Source organism: Gossypium hirsutum, chromosome D09 (genome assembly GCF_007990345.1).
Source record: "Gossypium hirsutum isolate 1008001.06 chromosome D09, Gossypium_hirsutum_v2.1, whole genome shotgun sequence".
In the NCBI taxonomy this organism is placed as follows: domain Eukaryota; kingdom Viridiplantae; phylum Streptophyta; class Magnoliopsida; order Malvales; family Malvaceae; genus Gossypium; species Gossypium hirsutum.
The window spans coordinates 16,229,586-16,247,270 of record NC_053445.1 but is presented as its reverse complement, the minus strand read 5'-3'; the positions used below and the strand labels follow the sequence as shown (position 1 = coordinate 16,247,270).

The following is a 17,685-nucleotide window of genomic DNA, read 5'->3' as shown; positions in this document are numbered from 1 at the left end:
CAATTTTGTTTCATATAAAGTTTTTTTTAGTTGAATTTGCTGAACGTGGTGTAACCAATTGGTTATTTTCGTTTTGTGTTATTTGGTCGAATTTGCATTTAAATTCGAGGCGCATGTGCGGAAAGGGGTAGTCTTAATATAAATAGATTGCGCAAGAGTTAACGGGTTCGACCATACCAGCACTAATGCACCGGATCCAATCAAAACTCCACAATTAAGCGTGCTTGGGCAAGAGTAGTACTGGGATGGGTGACCTCCTGGGAATGCCTCGTGTTTCACCCCTCCCATTTTAATTCATATAAAATTTTTTTCTATTGAATTTTCTACATGTGGTGTAACTAATTAGTAATTTGTGTTTTGTGAAATAAATAATTTGAAACGTTATTTTGTTGAATGTGCATTCAAATTCCAGGCGCAAGTACGATAAGGGCTAGCCTTTATATAAATAGATTGCGCAATAGTAGTACTAGGATGGGAAACCTTCCTGGGAAGTCCTCGTGTTGCACCCCTCTAATTTTATTTCATATAAAGTTTTTTTTACTAGAATTTTCTGAATGTGGTGTAACTAATTAGTTATTTTCATTTTGCGAAATAAATAATTTGAAACGTTATTTGGTCGAATTTGCATTCAAATTCGAGGCGCAAGTGCGATAAGGGGCAGCCTTTATATAAATAGATTACGCAAGAGTTAACGGGTGCGACCATACCAACACTAATGCACTGGATCCGATCAAAACTCCACAGTTAAGCGTGCTCGGGAAAGAGTAGAACTAGGATGGGTGACCTCCTGGGAAGGCCTCGTGTTGCACCCCTTCCATTTTATTTCATATAAAGTTTTTTTTTGTTGAATTTTCTACACGTGTTGTAACTAATTAGTAATTTGCGTTTTTGCGATATAAATAATTTGAAACGTTTTTTTGTTGAATGTGCATTCAAATTCGAGGCGCAAGTGCGATAATGGCAAGCCTTTCTATAAAAAGATTACGCAAGAGTTGAGGGGTGCAATCATACCAGCACTAATGCACCGGATCCCATCAGAACTCCGCAGTTAAGTGTACTTGGGCGAGATTTGTACTAGTTTGGGTGATCTCCAGGGAAGTCCTCGTGTTGCACCCCTCCCGTTTAATTTCATATAAAGTTGTTTTTCGTTGCATTTCCTACACGTGGTGTAACTAATAACTTATTTTCATTTTGTGAAATAAATAAGCTAAAACATTATTTGGCCGAATTTACGCGAGAGTAGCTAAGCGTGCTTGGGCGAGAGTAGTACTAGGATTGGTGACCTCATGGAAAGTCCTCGTGTTGCACCCCTCCCATTTTACTTAATATAATGTTTTTTTACTAGAATTTTCTAAACGTGGTGTAACTAATTAGTTATTTTCATTTTGCGAAATAAATAATTTGAAACGTTATTTGGTCGAATTTGCATTCAAATTCGAGGCACAAGTGCGATAGGAGGTAGCCTTTATATAAATAGATTGCGTAAGAGTTGACGGGTGTGGTCATACCAGTAGTAAAGCATAGGATCCCATCAAAACTCCGTAGTTAAGCGTGCTTGCGGGATTGTACTATTATGATAGGTGACCCTCTGGGAAGTCCTCGTGTTACCCCTTTCCAATTTTATTTCATATAAAGTTTTTTTAGTTAAATTTTCTTCACGTGGTGTAACTAAATAGTAATTTACGTTTTGCAAAATAAATAATTTGAATTTTTTAGTTAAATTTTCTACACGTGGTGTAACTAAATAGTAATTTGCGTTTTGCGAAATAAATAATTTGAAATGTTATTTTGTCGAATTTGCATTCAAAGTTGAGGCGCAAGTGGGATAGGGGGCAGCCTTTATATAAATAGATTGTGTGAGAGTTGACGGGTGTGATCATACCAACAGTAATGCACAGGATCCCATCAGCACTCCGTAGTTAAGCGTGCTTGCGAGATAGTAGTACTATTATGGGTGACCTTCTAGGAAGTCCTCGTGTTGCACCTCTCCACTTTTATTTCATATAAAGTTTTTTTAGTTAAATTTTCTAAATGTGGTGTAACTAATAAGTTATTTACGTTTTGCGAAATAAATAATTTCAAACGTTATTTGGTCGAATTTACATTCAAATTCGAGGCGCAAGTGCGATAAGGGGCAACCTTTATATAAATAGATTGCGCAAGAGTTGACGGGTACCATCATACCAACGCTAGTGCACCGGATCCCATCAGAACTCCGCAGCTAAGCATGCTTGGGCGAGATTAGTACTAGGTTGGGTGACCTCCAACAAAGTAACCGTGTTGCGCCCCTCTGGTTTTATTTCATATAAAGTTGTTTTTTGTTGCATTTTCTACACGTGGTGTAACTAATTACTTATTTTCATTTTGCGAAATAAATAATTTAAAACGTTATTTGGCCGAATTTGCGCGAGAGTAGCTAAGCGCACATGGGCGAGAGTAGGAGTAGGATTGATGACCTCCTAGGAAGCCCTCGTGTTGCACCCCTCCCATTTTACTTCATATAAAGTTTTTTTAAGTAGAATTTTCAAAACGTGGTGTAACTAATTAGTTATTTTTGTTTTGCGAAATAAATAACTTGAAACGTTATTTGGTCGAATTTTCATTCAAATTCGAGGCACAACTGCGATAAGGGGATGCCTTATATAAATAGATTGTGTAAGAGTTGACGGGTGTGATCGTACCAGTAGCAATGCACCGGATTCCATTAGAACTCCGCAGTTAATCGTGCTTGCGGGATAGTAGTACTAGGATGGGTGACCTTCCTGGGAAATCCTCGTGTTGCAACCCTCCAATTTTATTTCATATAAAGTTTTTTTTAGCTGAATTTGCTGAACGTGGTGTAACTAATTAGTTATTTTCGTTTTTCGTTATTTGGTCGAATTTGCATTCAACTTCGAGGCGCAAGTGCGAAAAGGGGTAGCCTTAATATAAATAGATTGCGCAAGAGTTAACAGGTGTGACCATACCAGCACTAATGCGTCGGATCCCGTCAAAACTCCACAGTTAAGCGTGCTTGGGCAAGAGTAGTACTAGGATGGGTGACCTCCTGGGAATGCCTCGTGTTTCACCCCTCCCATTTTAATTCATATAAAGTTTCTTTCTATTGAATTTTCTACACGTGGTGTAACTAATTAGTAATTTGCGTTTTGCGAAATAAATAATTTGAAACGTTATTTTGTCGAATGTGCATTCAAATTCCAGGCGCAAGTACGATAAGGGCCAGCCTTTATATAAATAGATTGCGTAAGAGTAGTACTAGGATGGGTGACCTTCCTGGGAATTCCTCGTGTTGCACCCCTCCAATTTTATTTCATATAAAGTTTTTTTTACTAAAATTTTCTAAACGTGGTGTAACTAATTGCTTAATTTCATTTTGCGAAATAAATAATTTGAAACGTTATTTGGTCGAATTTGCATTCAAATTCGAGGCGCAAGTGCGATAAGGGGAAGCCTTTATATAAATAGATTTCGCAAGAGTTAACGGGTGCGACCATACCAACATTAATGCACCGGATCCCATCAAAACTCCACAGTTAAGCGTGCTTGGGCAAGAGTAGAACTAGGATGGGTGACCTCCTGGGAAGGCCTCGTGTTGCACCCCTCCCATTTTATTTCATATAAAGTTTTTTTTAGTTAAATTTTCTTCACGTGGTGTAACTAAATAGTAATTTACGTTTTGCAAAATAAATAATTTGAATTTTTTAATTAAATTTTCTACACGTGGTGTAACTAAATAGTAATTTGCGTTTTCCGAAATAAATAATTTTAAATGTTATTTTGTCGAATTTGCATTCAAATTTGAGGCGCAAGTGGGATAGGGGGCAGCCTTTATATAAATAGATTGTGTGAGAGTTGACGGGTGTGATCATACCAACAGTAATGCACAGGACCCCATCAGAACTCCGTAGTTAAGCGTGCTTGCGAGATAGTAGTACTATTATTGGTGACCTTCTAGGAAGTCCTCGTGTTGCACCTCTCCACTTTTATTTCATATAAAGTTTTTTTAGTTAAATTTTCTAAATGTGGTGTAACTAATAAGTTATTTACGTTTTGCGAAATAAATAATTTCAAACGTTATTTGGTCGAATTTACATTCAAATTCGAGGCACAAGTGCGATAAGGGGCGACCTTTATATAAATAGATTGCGCAAGAGTTGACGGGTACCATCATACCAACGCTAGTGCACCGGATCCCATCAGAACTCCGCAGCTAAGCATGCTTGGGCGAGATTAGTACTAGGTTGGGTGACCTCCAACAAAGTAACCGTGTTGCGCCCCTCTGGTTTTATTTCATATAAAGTTGTTTTTCGTTGCATTTTCTACACGTGGTGTAACTAATTACTTATTTTCATTTTGCGAAATAAATAATTTAAAACGTTATTTGGCCGAATTTGCGCGAGAGTAGCTAAGCGCGCATGGGCGAGAGTAGGAGTAGGATTGATGACCTCCTAGGAAGCCCTCGTGTTGCACCCCTCCCATTTTACTTCATATAAAGTTTTTTAAGTAGAATTTTCAAAACGTGGTATAACTAATTAGTTATTTTTGTTTTGCGAAATAAATAACTTGAAACGTTATTTGGTCGATTTCATTCAAATTCGAGGCACAACTGCGATAAGGGGATGCCTTATATAAATAGATTGCGTAAGAGTTGACGGGTGTGATCGTACCAGTAGCAATGCACCGGATTCCATTAGAACTCCGCAGTTAATCGTGCTTGCGGGATAGTAGTACTAGGATGGGTGACCTTCCTGGGAAATCCTCGTGTTGCAACCCTCCAATTTTATTTCATATAAAGTTTTTTTAGTTGAATTTGCTGAACGTGGTGTAACTAATTAGTTATTTTCGTTTTGCGTTATTTGGTCGAATTTGCATTCAACTTCGAGTCGCAAGTGTGAAAAGGGGTAGCCTTAATATAAATAGATTGCGCAAGAGTTAACAGGTGTGACCATACCAGCACTAATGCGTCGGATCCCGTCAAAACTCCACAGTTAAGCGTGCTTGGGCAAGAGTAGTACTAGGATGGGTGACCTCCTGGGAATGCCTCGTGTTTCACCCCTCCCATTTTAATTCATATAAAGTTTTTTTCTATTGAATTTTCTACACGTGGTGTAACTAATTAGTAATTTGCGTTTTGCGAAATAAATAATTTGAAACGTTATTTTCTCGAATGTGCATTCAAATTCCAGGCGCAAGTACGATAAGGGCCAACCTTTATATAAATAGATTGCGTAAGAGTAGTACTAGGATGGGTGACCCTCCTGGGAATTCCTCGTGTTGCACCCCTCCAAGTTTATTTCATATAAAGTTTTTTTTACTAAAATTTTCTAAACGTGGTGTAACTAATTGCTTAATTTCATTTTGCGAAATAAATAATTTGAAACGTTATTTGGTCGAATTTGCATTCAAATTCGAGGCGCAAGTGCGATAAGGGGAAGCCTTTATATAAATAGATTTCGCAAGAGTTAACGGGTGCGACCATACCAACATTAATGCACCGGATCCCATCAAAACTCCACAGTTAAGCGTGCTTGGGCAAGAGTAGAACTAGGATGGGTGACCTCCTGGGAAGGCCTTGTGTTGCACCCCTCCCATTTTATTTCATATAAAGTTTTTTTTAGTTAAATTTTCTTCACGTGGTGTAACTAAATAGTAATTTGCGTTTTGCGAAATAAATAATTTGAATTTTTTAGTTAAATTTTCTACACGTGGTGTAACTAAATAGTAATTTGCGTTTTGCGAAATAAATAATTTGAAATGTTATTTTGTCGAATTTGCATTCATATTTGAGGCACAAGTGCGATAGGGGGCAGGCTTTGTATAAATAGATTGTGTGAGAGTTGACGGGTGTGATCGTACCAGCAGTAATGCACAGGATCCCATCAGAACTCCTTAGTTAAGCGTGCTTGCGAGATAGTAGTACTATGATGGGTGACCTTCTAGGAAGTCCTCGTGTTGCACCTCTCTAATTTTATTTCATATAAAGTTTTTTAGTTAAATTTTCTAAACGTGGTGTAACTAATTAGTTATTTGCGTTTTGCAAAATAAATAATTTCAAACGTTATTTGGTCAAATTTTCATTCAAATTCGAGGCGCAAGTGCGATAAGGGGCAACCTTTATATAAATAGATTGCGCAAGAGTTGAGGGGTACCATCATACCAACGCTAGTGCACCGGATCCCATCAGAACTCCGCAGCTAAGGATGCTTGGGCGAGATTAGTACTAGGTTGGGTGACCTCCAGGAAAGTAACCGTGTTGCGCCCCTCTCGTTTTATTTCATATAAAGCTGCTTTTCGTTGCATTATCTACACGTGGTGTAACTAATTACTTATTTTCATTTTGCGAAATAAATAATTTAAAACGTTATTTGGCCGAATTTGTGTGAGAGTAGCAAAGCTTGCTTGGGCGAGAGTAGTGCTATGATTGATGACCTCCTAGGAAGTCCTCGTGTTGCACCCCTCCCATTTTACTTCATATAAAGTTTTTTTAAGTAGAATTTTCTAAACGTGGTGTAACTAATTAGTTATTTTAGTTTTGCGAAATAAATAACTTGAAACATTATTTGGTCGAATTTGCATTCAAATTCGAGGCACAAGTGCGATAAGGGGCAGCCTTTATATAAATAGATTGCGTAAGAGTTGACGGGTGTGATCATACGAGTAGCAATGCACTGGATCCCATTAGAACTCCGCAGTTAATCCTGCTTGCGGGATAGGAGTACTAGGATGGGTGACCTTCCTGGGAAATCCTCGTGTTGCAACCCTCCAATTCTATTTTATATAAAGTTTTTTTTAGTTGAATTTGCTGAACGTGGTGTAACTAATTAGTTATTTTCGTTTTGCGTTATTTGGTCGAATTTGCATTGAAATTCGAGGCGCAAGTGCGAAAAGGGTAGCCTTAATATAAATAGATTGCGCAAGAGTTAACGGGTGCGACCATACCAGCACTAATGCACCGGATCCCATCAAAACTCCACAGTTAAGCGTGCTTGGGCAAGAGTAGTACTAGGATGGGTGACCTCCTGGGAATGCCTCGTGTTTCACCCCTCCCATTTTAATTCATATAAAAATTTTTTCTATTGAATTTTCTACACGTGGTGTAACCAATTAGTAATGTGTTTTGTGAAATAAATAATTTGAAACCTTATTTTGTCGAATGTGCATTCAAATTCCAGGCGCAAGTACGATAAGGGCCAGCCTTTATATAAATAGATTGCGCAATAGTAGTACTAGGATGGATAACCTTCCTGGGAAGTCCTCGTGTTGCACCGCTCCAATTTTATTTCATATAAAGTTTTTTTTACTAGAATTTTCTAAATGTGGTGTAACTAATTAGTTATTTTCATTTTGCGAAATAAATAATTTGAAACGTTATTTGGTCGAATTTGCATTCAAATTCGAGGCGCAAGTGCAATAAGGGGCAGCCTTTATATAAATAGATTACGCAATAGTTAACGGGTACGACCATACCAACACTAATGCACCGATCTGATCAAAACTCCACAGTTAAGCGTGCTCGGGCAAGAGTAGAACTAGGATGGGTGACCTCCTGGGAAGGCCTCGTGTTGCACCCCTTCCATTTTATTTCATATAAAGTTTTTTTTGTTGAATTTTCTACACGTGTTGTAACTAATTAGTAATTTGCGTTTTGCGATATAAATAATTTGAAACGTTATTTTGTCGAATGTGCATTCAAATTCGAGGCGCAAGTGCGATAATGGCAAGCCTTTCTATAAAAAGATTGCGCAAGAGTTGAGTGGTGCAATCATACCAGCACTAATGCACCGGATCCCATTAGAACTCCGCAGTTAAGTGTACTTGGGCGAGATTAGTACTAGTTTGGGTGACCTCCAGGTAAGTCCTCGTGTTGCACCCCTCCCGTTTTATTTCATATAAAGTTGTTTTTCGTTGCATTTTCTACACGTGGTGTAACTAATTACTTATTTTCATTTTGCGAAATAAATAAGCTAAAACATTATTTGGCCGAATTTGCGCGAGAGTAGCTAAGCGTGCTTGGGCGAGAGTAGTACGAGGATTGGTGACCTCCTGGAAAGACCTCGTGTTGCACCCCTCCCATTTTATTTAATATAATGTTTTTTACTAGAATTTTATAAACGTGGTGTAACTAATTAGTTATTTTCATTTTGCGAAATAAATAATTTGAAACGTTATTTGGTCGAATTTGCATTCAAATTCGAGGCACAAGTGCGATAGGAGGTAGCCTTTATATAAATAGATTGCGTAAGAGTTGACGGGTGTGGTCATACCAGTAGTAATGCATAGGATCCCATCAGAACTCCGTAATTAAGCGTGCTTGCGGGATTGTACTATTATGATAGGTGACCTTCTGGGAAGTCCTCGTGTTACCCCTTTCCAATTTTATTTCATATAAAGTTTTTTTTAGTTAAATTTTCTTCACGTGGTGTAACTAAATAGTAATTAGCGTTTTGCGAAATAAATAATTTGAATTTTTTAGGTAAATTTTCTACACGTGGTGTAACAAAATTGTAATTTGCGTTTTGTGAAATAAATAATTTGAAATGTTATTTTGTCGAATTTGCTTTCAAATTTGAGGCGCAAGTGCGATAGGGGGCAGCCTTTATATAAATAGATTGTGTGAGAGTTGACGGGTGTGATTATACCAACAGTAATGCATAGGATCCCATCAGAGTTGCACCTTCTAGGAATGCTTTCGAGATAGTAGTACTATTATGGGTGACCTTCTAGGAAGTCCTCGTGTTGCACCTCTCCACTTTTATTTCATATAAAGTTTTTTAGTTAAATTTTCTAAACGTGGTGTAACTAATAAGTTATTTACGTTTTGCGAAATAAATAATTTCAAACGTTATTTGGTCGAATTTACATTCAAATTCGAGGCGCAAGTGCGATAAGGGGTAGCCTTAATATAAATAGATTGCGTAAGAGTTAACGGGTGCGACCATACCAGCACTAATGCACCGGATCCCATCAAAACTCCACAGTTAAGCGTGCTTGTGCAAGAGTAGTACTAGGATGGGTGACTTCTTGGGAGGGCCTCGTGTTTCACCCCTCTCATTTTAATTCATATAATGTTTTTTTCTATTGAATTTTCTACACGTGGTGTAACTAATTAGTAATTTGTGTTTTGCGAAATAACTAATTTGAAACGTTATTTTGTCGAATGTGCATTCAAATTCCAGGCGCATGTACGATAAGGGCCAGCCTTTATATAAATAGATTGCGCAAGGGTAGTACTAGGATGGGTGACCTTCCTGGGAAGTCCTCGTGTTGCACCCCTCCAATTTTAATTCATATAAAGTTTTTTCTTAGTTGAATTTTCTAAACGTGGTGTAAGTAATTAGTTATTTTCGTTTTGCATTATTTGGTCGAATGTAAATTCAAATTTGAGGCGCAAGTACGAAAAGGGGTAGCCTTTATATAAATAGATTGCGCATGTAACAGTTCAATTTTGACCCTAATCGGACAGAGTGGTTTCGGGACCTTGATACGAGTCAGAAAAATATTTTTATAATGTTTTTAATGTGTATCGCAGTTTAAGTTATATGTGTGAAAATTTCGTGTGAAAATTTGATAGTTTGAAGGCTCAATTTGATAAAAAAAGGGCTTAATCACGTAAAATAAAAATTTAGTGGTTAAATATGAAAGTACCTAATTGTTGTTGTCTTTTTAAATGGAAGGTTTAAAAGTGTAATAAGACCAAAAATAAGATAGTGGGTGGCAATAGTCAACATTACCCTTATATTATATGTTTATTAAATTAATTAATAAAGGTTAAATAAGTAAAATAATAAATAAATAATATATGTTATGTTAAAGCATAAAAAAATGGCCATTTCATCATCTTTCTTAGCCGAAATGAACAAAGAAGAAAACCATTAAAGCTTATTAGGGATTCGGCACTTTACTAGCTTGATTAAGATCAAGAATCGAAGAAATCAGAGTTGGATCGGGGAAAAACTAAAGTTGTCGAGTAATCGTCTGGTTTCGAATTTACACCGTCCGAGGTAAGTCTTTTAGCAAAATAATGTTATTAAACTAGAATATATATATATATGGAAATCTATCATTTATTTAATAAGTTGAATTAACTTTGTTAATTTCATATTGTTAGCCGAATATACAAGTTGAAATTGGTAGGTTGAAATTTTATTGTACAAATATTGTAAATGTTATATCATGTATGTTTGAGTTTAATAAGATGAAATTAATAGCATAAATTATATAACTATAGAATGATGTTCGAATTTATAATACAAATTCTTTGAGTTGAACTTAATGTTATAAATTGTATATATATATGTGGTTCGAATAAATGATGTAATGTTTTTGAATTGAATGTAATGTTATGAAATATATATATATAAGAGGTTTGACTATAAGATACAAGTTTCTTCGAGCTGAACTTAATGTTAATAATTATATATAATTATACATGTGGATTCAAGATAGGATTTGAGTTTCTTGAGTTGAATTTAATGTTATGAATCATGTATATGTGGTTCAAATGTGAGGTTGCTATGAAGAGTTGAATATAAAACAATTCTTATCGAGATATAGTTATTGAGAAAGATTTATGTGAATTATAAAGAATTATATGAAAGATTAACTTTGTATTTGAGTTATTCAGGCTATGTGCCTAGCAGGCTTAATGCCGGTGAAATAATTCAGACTTTACGTCTAGCAGGCTTAATGCCGGTGATACATTTCGCACTATAGGTCTAGCAGGCTAAAAGCCGGTGTATCGAATCAGGTTTTAAAACCTAGCACGCTAAGTGGTGAATCTATTTAAGTTATGTGAGAATATGCAATTGATATATTTATGATTTTGATTATATGAAATTGATGAATACATAAACATTCAGATTTTACATGCTTGGTGAGTATTCACCTACATTCGGGTTTTGCATTGGTTAAATATAATTGTATGCTTTCGGTATATATATAATTAATAAAAGTATATGTATATTAAGTATATGCGATTGTTGAATTTATAATTACGTATGGTGATATGCGGTTGTTAAATATATATATTGAGCCTATGTGTTTGATAATTATTTATGTATGCATTTGAGGTATATATATAAATGTGCTCATTTATATATATATGAAGAATATGTATATATATTCGAATGTAGGTATTAGCTATGCATACAGGTATAAATTTATAATGAGTATATATATATATATACACAAACAATTATACAATGTGATTGGTATATATGTGTTTGAGTAATTATATGCATATGATAAGTACATATGTGCATTCGGATGTATGCAGGTAATAAAGATGCATACACATTCGGTTATAAAAATTGTTAAACATATGTTTATATATATGAAATCGGATATTTATGTTAAAATGTTTATACATTCGATTTTTATTTTAAATTGTTGACAATTATGCGTATGTATACTTGTCTATAGACATTTGTTAATAGAAATGGTGTTTGTGAATTCATTAAGTGTACCAAGAAATTTTATAATTTATATATATTTATGGTTATGCTATAGACTTACTAAGCTATAAAAGCTTACTTTGTTTACTTATGTCTTCCTATTTTATAGATTTAAAGATCAAGCTTCGAGCTCGGGGATCGTCAGCAAGTTCATTACCCTATCTATTATATCGTTGTTTAAAATATTTAAATTCTAACTATGGCATGTATCGACTAGATAAATGTTTTGAAGGTCGTATTTTGTTGTATTGTATATGATTATAATAGCCATACTAAAATGGTTTATCATCTTATGGATTTTCTAGTTTGCAATATTTTTATTAGTTAGATTTTAATGTTTTTTTCTTAAAAATGGTTGGAAGGGAGAAGTTTAAAATTTTTCTTTTTGTTTTATAATAAACCAAGCTTATTATATTTAAATATATATATTTAATATATATGTATTGAAGTTGAGATGGTTGTGTTTGTTCAGTAATGTCTCGTAACCCTAATTCAGTGACAAATATGGGTAAGAGGTGTTACATTTGATTGGTATCAGAGCTACGGTTTAGTCGATTCTAGGACTAACGTAGCGCGTATAAGTCTAGCTATACATGCCATAATTTATACTGAGATAGTGTGATGATTTTTGACATCTAAAAATGTGTGTTCGTATAGTAATGGATCCCAATCGAGCTGTAGCTGATGATGTTGAGAGTATAGTGCCTGCTCCCGTGCAAGGGACAGAGCCGGTAGATTCTAGACCGACCTCGAGTAACCAAGAGGGAGAGGCTAAACAAGCCTTCTACCAAATGATGAACGACTGGTTTACTCAATATATCCGGACTAATCCGGCTGCACAACAACCTCCACCCCCGATTAATCCATCTTTGGTTCCTGTTATAGCTCAAGTGAGTGATCCGATGAGATTACTTAAGCCTCCTGTTGATAAAATTTGAAAACACATGGCCGAAGAGTTCAGAGCCACTGATGATGATGATGCTGAGCCAGCTGAATTCTGGCTCGATAATACTATTCGAGTGTTTGATGAATTATCTTGCACCCCTGATGAGTGCTTGAAATGTGCCATATCTTTGTTACGGGACACTGCATATCACTGGTGTAATACACTAGTATCGGTGGTTCCAAAATAGCGAGTGATCTGGGAATTCTTTCAGATTGAGTTTCGTAAAAAAAATAAATTAGCCAGAGATTCATTAATCAGAAACACAAGGAATTTCTTGAATTAAAACAGGGTCGGATGACAGTGACAGAATATGAGCGAAAATTTGTGAGACTCAGTAGATATGCTCGAGAGTGTGTTTCTACTGAAGCTATTATGTGTAAAAGATTTGAAGATGGGCTGAATGAAGATATTAAACTGTTAGTTGGCATACTTGAGATAAAAGAGTTCGTAGTACTTGTTGAACGAGCTTGTAAAGCCGAAGAGCTTAGGAAAAAGAAGAGAAAAGCTGACTATGAAGCTCAAGATTCCTGTAAAAGATCATTTAGTAAATCGTTCCAGTCGACCTCAAGGAAATTCAGAGAGGATCATAGCAGATCTAAAGCTACTGCAGGGTTTCCTAAACATGATCGAGATCGAACCTCTGTGAGTTCATGAGCTACTTCAGTTGCTAGTGTGGGTAATGTTCGACAAAATAGATCAGAGTGCAAGCATTGTGGTAAATGACATTTAGGAGATTGCAGATTACATGATCGGTCTTGCTTTAAGTGTAGATCAAAGGATCATTTTATTTGAGAATGCCCGATGGTAGCTGAGCAAAATACTATACAGAGTACTAGACCGAGTAATGTGTCAGTACGAGGTAGACCACTCAGGTATTCGGGTAATGTAAGTGGTAGTCAGAGAGGGAGAAAAGACACGGCAGTTTGATCTGAGGCTCGTGCACCTGCCAGAGCATATGCCATCCATGCTCGAGAGGAGGCTTCTTCTTCAGATGTTATTACTGGTACTTTCACTCTTTATGATAATAATGTTATTGCATTGATTGATCCTGGTTCAATTCATTCTTATGTGTGTGAAACTTTAGTATTCAGTAAGACTCTACCTATTGAGTCTACTGAGTTTGTGATTAGTGTATCGAACCCGTTAGGCCGGTGTGTTGTGGTTGACAAACTTTGTAAGAATTTTCCGTTGATAATTCGAGATTTTTGTTTTCCAACTGATTTGATGTTGTTACCATTTGACGAGTTCGATATAATTCTGGGTATAGACTGGTTGACTTTACACGACGCTGTCGTTAACTGCAAAAGAAAGACTATCAATTTAAGGTGCTAGAATGACGAGATTATTCGGATTGAATCTAATGATCTGAATGGTTTACCATCAGTGGTATCCTCTATGTTGGCTCAAAAGTATGTGAGGAAAGGGTTTGAATCTTATCTTGCGTATGTTCTTGATAGTAAAGTGACTGAAAAGAAGATTGAATCTCTGCCAGTTGTGTGTGAGTATTCAGATGTGTTTCCCGAAGAATTTCCAGGTTTGCCACATATTCGGGAGGTAGAATTTGGAATTGATTTAGTACCAGTGACAACTCTGATTTCAATAGCTCTGTACTGTATGGCACCGACTGAATTAAAAGAGTTGAAAGCATAGTTGCAAGAGTTGACAGATAGAGGTTTCACACAACCGAGTTTTTCTCCCTGGGGTGCACCAGTTCTATTTGTGAAAAAGAAAGATGGAACGATGATAATTTGCATTGATTACCGGCAGCTCAATAAGGTGACTATAAAGAATAAATATCTGTTGCCACGTATTGACGACTTGTTCGATCAATTAAAAGGGGCTTCAGTGTTTTCGAAGATAGATTTGAGATCAGGCTACTATCAGTTGCGGGTTAAAGACTCTGATGTACCAAAGACTGCTTCCCGAACGAGGTCGGACATTATGAGTTTTTGGTTATGCCTTTCAGACTTACTAATGCACCTGCTATTTTCATGGATTTGATGAATCGGATCTTTAGACAGTATCTGGACCAGTTTGTGGTAGTATTTATAGATGATATTTTGATCTACTCTCGTGACGAAACCGAGCATGCCGAACATCTGAGACTTGTGTTACAAACTTTGCGAGATAAACAGTTGTATGCAAAGTTCAGTAAATATGAGTTTTGGCTACACGAAGTTAGTTTTCTGGGCCATGTTGTATCAACTTCGGATATTCGGGTTGATCCGAGTAAAATTTCAACTATAATTGATTAGAGACCTCCGAAAAATGTCTCTGAAGTTCAAAGCTTCTTAGGGCTCGCTGGTTATTATAGACGGTTCGTGAAAGGGTTCTCTATGATTGCTACCCCGATGACAAGGTTACTACAAAAAGATGTTAAGTTTGAGTGGTCAGAAAAGTGCCAGAAAAGTTTCGATCAGTTGAAAGTTCTTTTGACTGAAGCTCCAGTCTTAGTTCAGCCAGAATCGGGTAAAGAGTTTGTTATTTATAGTGATGCATCTTTAAATGGTTTGGGCTGTGTTTTGATGCAGGAAGGCAAAGTTGTAGCTTATGCCTCGAGACAGTTAAAGCCGCATGAAAAGAACTATCCGACACGATCTGGAATTGGCCGCTATTGTATTTGCGTTGAAAATATGGCGCCACTATCTGTTTGGAGAAAAATGTCATGTTTATTCCGATCATAAAAGCTTGAAGTATTTGATTACTCAGAAAGATCTGAATTTGAGACAGCGTCAATGGTTAGAATTGCTAAAAGATTACGAGCTTGTGATTAACTATCATCCGGGAAAGGCTAATGTTGTTCCTAATGCCCTAATTCGAAAATCACTATTTGCTTTGCGTGCAATGAACGCGCATATGGCTATGTCTGATGATGGTGCGATAGTAGCTGAGTTGAAAGCAAAACCGTTATTTGTTCAATAGATTTGTGAAGCTCAGAAAGTCTATGATGACTTAATTGCAAAACAAGCTTAGTGTGACTTAAATGTTGACTCAGAATTTCTAGTTGATACCAACGATTGTTTGAGGTTCAAAAACCGAATATGTGTTCCGATGAATTCAGAGTTGATTCAGAGGATTTTGAACTAAGCTCATAACAGTAGATTATCTGTTCACCCGGGTGGTACAAAAATGTATAACGATCTGAAACAACACTATTGGTGGCATGGTATGAAACGAGACATTTCTGACTTTGTTTCGAAATGTTTAATATGTCAGCAAGTAAAAGCTGAACATTAGGTACCTTCTGGATTGCTTCAGCCAATCATGATACCTAAATGGAAATGGGAATGAGTCACGATGGATTTTGTATTTGGTTTACTGTTGACACCGAGCAAGAAAGATGCAATCTGGGTTATTGTTGATAGATTGACAAAATCGGCTCATTTTGTTCTGGTTCGTATTGATTATTCACTTGATAAACTTGCTGAATTATATATTTCTCAGATTATGAGATTGCACTGAGTACCAATTTATATTGTTTCAGACAGAGACCCGAGATTCACATCGCGATTTTGGAAAAAACTACAAGATGCTTTAGGTACGAAACTACATTTTAGCACAGTTTTTCATCCTCAAACAGATGGTCAATCCGAACGAATCATTCAGATACTTGAGTATATGTTGAGATGTTGCATTCTCGAGTTTGAAAGTACGTGGGAACGATACTTACCTTTGATTGAATTTGTTTATAATAATAGCTTTCAATCTAGTATCAAAATGGCACCTTACGAGGCTTTGTACGGTCGTAAATGTCGTACACCATTGTATTGGATCGAGCTCAGTAAAAATAAGATACACGGGGTCGATTTGATTAAAGAGACTGAACAAAAAGTGAAAGTGATTCGAGATAGTCTAAAATCAGCATCGGATCGTCAGAAATCTTATGCGGACTTGAAAAGAAAGGATATAGAATTTTAGATTGGGGACAAAGTGTTTCTGAAAGTTTCACCGTGGAAGAAAATACTCAGATTCGGTCGTAAATGCAAATTTAGTCCGAGATTCATTAGACCGTATGAGATTATAGAGCGTGTCAGACCTATTGCTTATAGATTGATGTTACCACCTGAACTAGAAAAGATTCACAATGAATTTCATGTTTCGATGCTTCATAGATACCGATCCGATCCTACACATGTGATTGGTCCGTTAGAGATTGAGATGAGATCTGATTTGTCATAGGAAGAAGAACCAATTTATATTCTAGCTTTGAGGTTAAAGGGTTACAAAATAAGAAAATTCCGTTAGTCAAAGTACTGTGGCATAAACACGGAGTTGAGGAAGCAACCTGGGAGCCAGAAGATACAATGAAAGAACGTTATCCACACCTATTCACCGGTAAGATTTTCGGGGACGAAAATCCCTAAAGGGGGGAGAGTTGTAACAGCCCAATTTTGACCCTAATCGGACAGAGTGGTTTCGGGACCATGATACGAGTCAGAAAAATATTTTTATAATGTTTTTAATGTGTATCGCAGTTTAAGTTATATGTGTGAAAATTTCGTGTGAAAATTTGATAGTTTGAAGGCTCAATTTGATAAAAAAGGGCTTAATCACGTAAAATAAAAATTTAGTGGTTAAATATGAAAGTACCTAATTGTTGTTGTCTTTTTAAATGGAAGGTTTAAAAGTGTAATAAGACCAAAAATAAGATAGTGGGTGGCAATAGTCAACATTACCCTTATATTATATGTTTATTAAATTAATTAATAAAGGTTAAATAAGTAAAATAATAAATAAATAATATATGTTATGTTAAAACATAAAAAATGGCCATTTCATCATCTTTCTTAGCCGAAATGAACAAAGAAGAAAACCATTAAAGCTTATTAGGGATTCGGCACTTTACTAGTTTGATTAAGATCAAGAATTGAAGAAATCAGAGTTGGATCGGGGAAAAACTAAAGTTGTCGAGTAATCGTCTGGTTTCGAATTTACACCGTCCGAGGTAAGTCTTTTAGCAAAATAATGTTATTAAACTAGAATATATATATATATATGAAATAATTCAGACTTTACATCTAGCAGGCTTAATGCCGGTGATACATTTCGCACTATAGGTCTAGCAGGCTAAAAGCCGGTGTATCGAATTAGGTTTTAAAACCTAGCAGGCTAAGTGCCGGTGAATCTATTTAAGTTATGTGAGAATATGCAATTGATATATTTATGATTTTGATTATATGAAATTGATGAATACATAAACATTCAGATTTTACATGCTTGGTGAGTATTCACCTACATTCGGTTTGCATTGGTTAATATAATGTATGCTTTCGGTATAATATGAAT

At 36.0% G+C, this 17,685-nt stretch overlaps 7 non-coding genes and 12 pseudogenes across 7 annotated transcripts; all 19 read left to right on the top strand.

Moving 5' to 3' along the window:
- The first annotated feature begins 163 nt into the window (after positions 1-163).
- LOC121221817 (uncharacterized) lies at positions 164-282 on the top strand (annotated as a pseudogene).
- A 411-nt stretch (positions 283-693) lies between these two features.
- On the top strand, positions 694-812 carry LOC121221820 (uncharacterized; annotated as a pseudogene).
- A 185-nt stretch (positions 813-997) lies between these two features.
- On the top strand, positions 998-1,116 carry LOC121221482 (5S ribosomal RNA). Its single transcript, XR_005918874.1, has one exon. It is a non-coding gene; the product is annotated as a 5S ribosomal RNA (ribosomal RNA).
- Positions 1,117-1,868: 752 nt separating this feature from the next.
- On the top strand, positions 1,869-1,987 carry LOC121221242 (uncharacterized; annotated as a pseudogene).
- A 183-nt stretch (positions 1,988-2,170) lies between these two features.
- On the top strand, positions 2,171-2,289 carry LOC121221275 (uncharacterized; annotated as a pseudogene).
- Positions 2,290-2,667: 378 nt separating this feature from the next.
- Positions 2,668-2,787, top strand: LOC121221270 (uncharacterized; annotated as a pseudogene).
- Positions 2,788-2,952: 165 nt separating this feature from the next.
- Positions 2,953-3,071, top strand: LOC121221697 (5S ribosomal RNA). The gene has a single exon (XR_005919084.1). It is a non-coding gene; the product is annotated as a 5S ribosomal RNA (ribosomal RNA).
- Positions 3,072-3,482: 411 nt separating this feature from the next.
- LOC121221687 (5S ribosomal RNA) lies at positions 3,483-3,601 on the top strand. Its single transcript, XR_005919074.1, has one exon. It is a non-coding gene; the product is annotated as a 5S ribosomal RNA (ribosomal RNA).
- Positions 3,602-4,159: 558 nt separating this feature from the next.
- Positions 4,160-4,278, top strand: LOC121221274 (uncharacterized; annotated as a pseudogene).
- A 375-nt stretch (positions 4,279-4,653) lies between these two features.
- Positions 4,654-4,773, top strand: LOC121221269 (uncharacterized; annotated as a pseudogene).
- Positions 4,774-4,937: 164 nt separating this feature from the next.
- LOC121221696 (5S ribosomal RNA) lies at positions 4,938-5,056 on the top strand. Its single transcript, XR_005919083.1, has one exon. It is a non-coding gene; the product is annotated as a 5S ribosomal RNA (ribosomal RNA).
- Positions 5,057-5,467: 411 nt separating this feature from the next.
- On the top strand, positions 5,468-5,586 carry LOC121221625 (5S ribosomal RNA). Its single transcript, XR_005919012.1, has one exon. It is a non-coding gene; the product is annotated as a 5S ribosomal RNA (ribosomal RNA).
- A 256-nt stretch (positions 5,587-5,842) lies between these two features.
- On the top strand, positions 5,843-5,961 carry LOC121221832 (uncharacterized; annotated as a pseudogene).
- Positions 5,962-6,143: 182 nt separating this feature from the next.
- LOC121221962 (uncharacterized) lies at positions 6,144-6,262 on the top strand (annotated as a pseudogene).
- Positions 6,263-6,641: 379 nt separating this feature from the next.
- LOC121221212 (uncharacterized) lies at positions 6,642-6,761 on the top strand (annotated as a pseudogene).
- A 164-nt stretch (positions 6,762-6,925) lies between these two features.
- Positions 6,926-7,044, top strand: LOC121221383 (5S ribosomal RNA). Its single transcript, XR_005918775.1, has one exon. It is a non-coding gene; the product is annotated as a 5S ribosomal RNA (ribosomal RNA).
- A 409-nt stretch (positions 7,045-7,453) lies between these two features.
- On the top strand, positions 7,454-7,571 carry LOC121221265 (uncharacterized; annotated as a pseudogene).
- A 183-nt stretch (positions 7,572-7,754) lies between these two features.
- LOC121221612 (5S ribosomal RNA) lies at positions 7,755-7,873 on the top strand. The gene has a single exon (XR_005918999.1). It is a non-coding gene; the product is annotated as a 5S ribosomal RNA (ribosomal RNA).
- A 1,054-nt stretch (positions 7,874-8,927) lies between these two features.
- Positions 8,928-9,046, top strand: LOC121221742 (uncharacterized; annotated as a pseudogene).
- Positions 9,047-17,685: the final 8,639 nt, after the last annotated feature.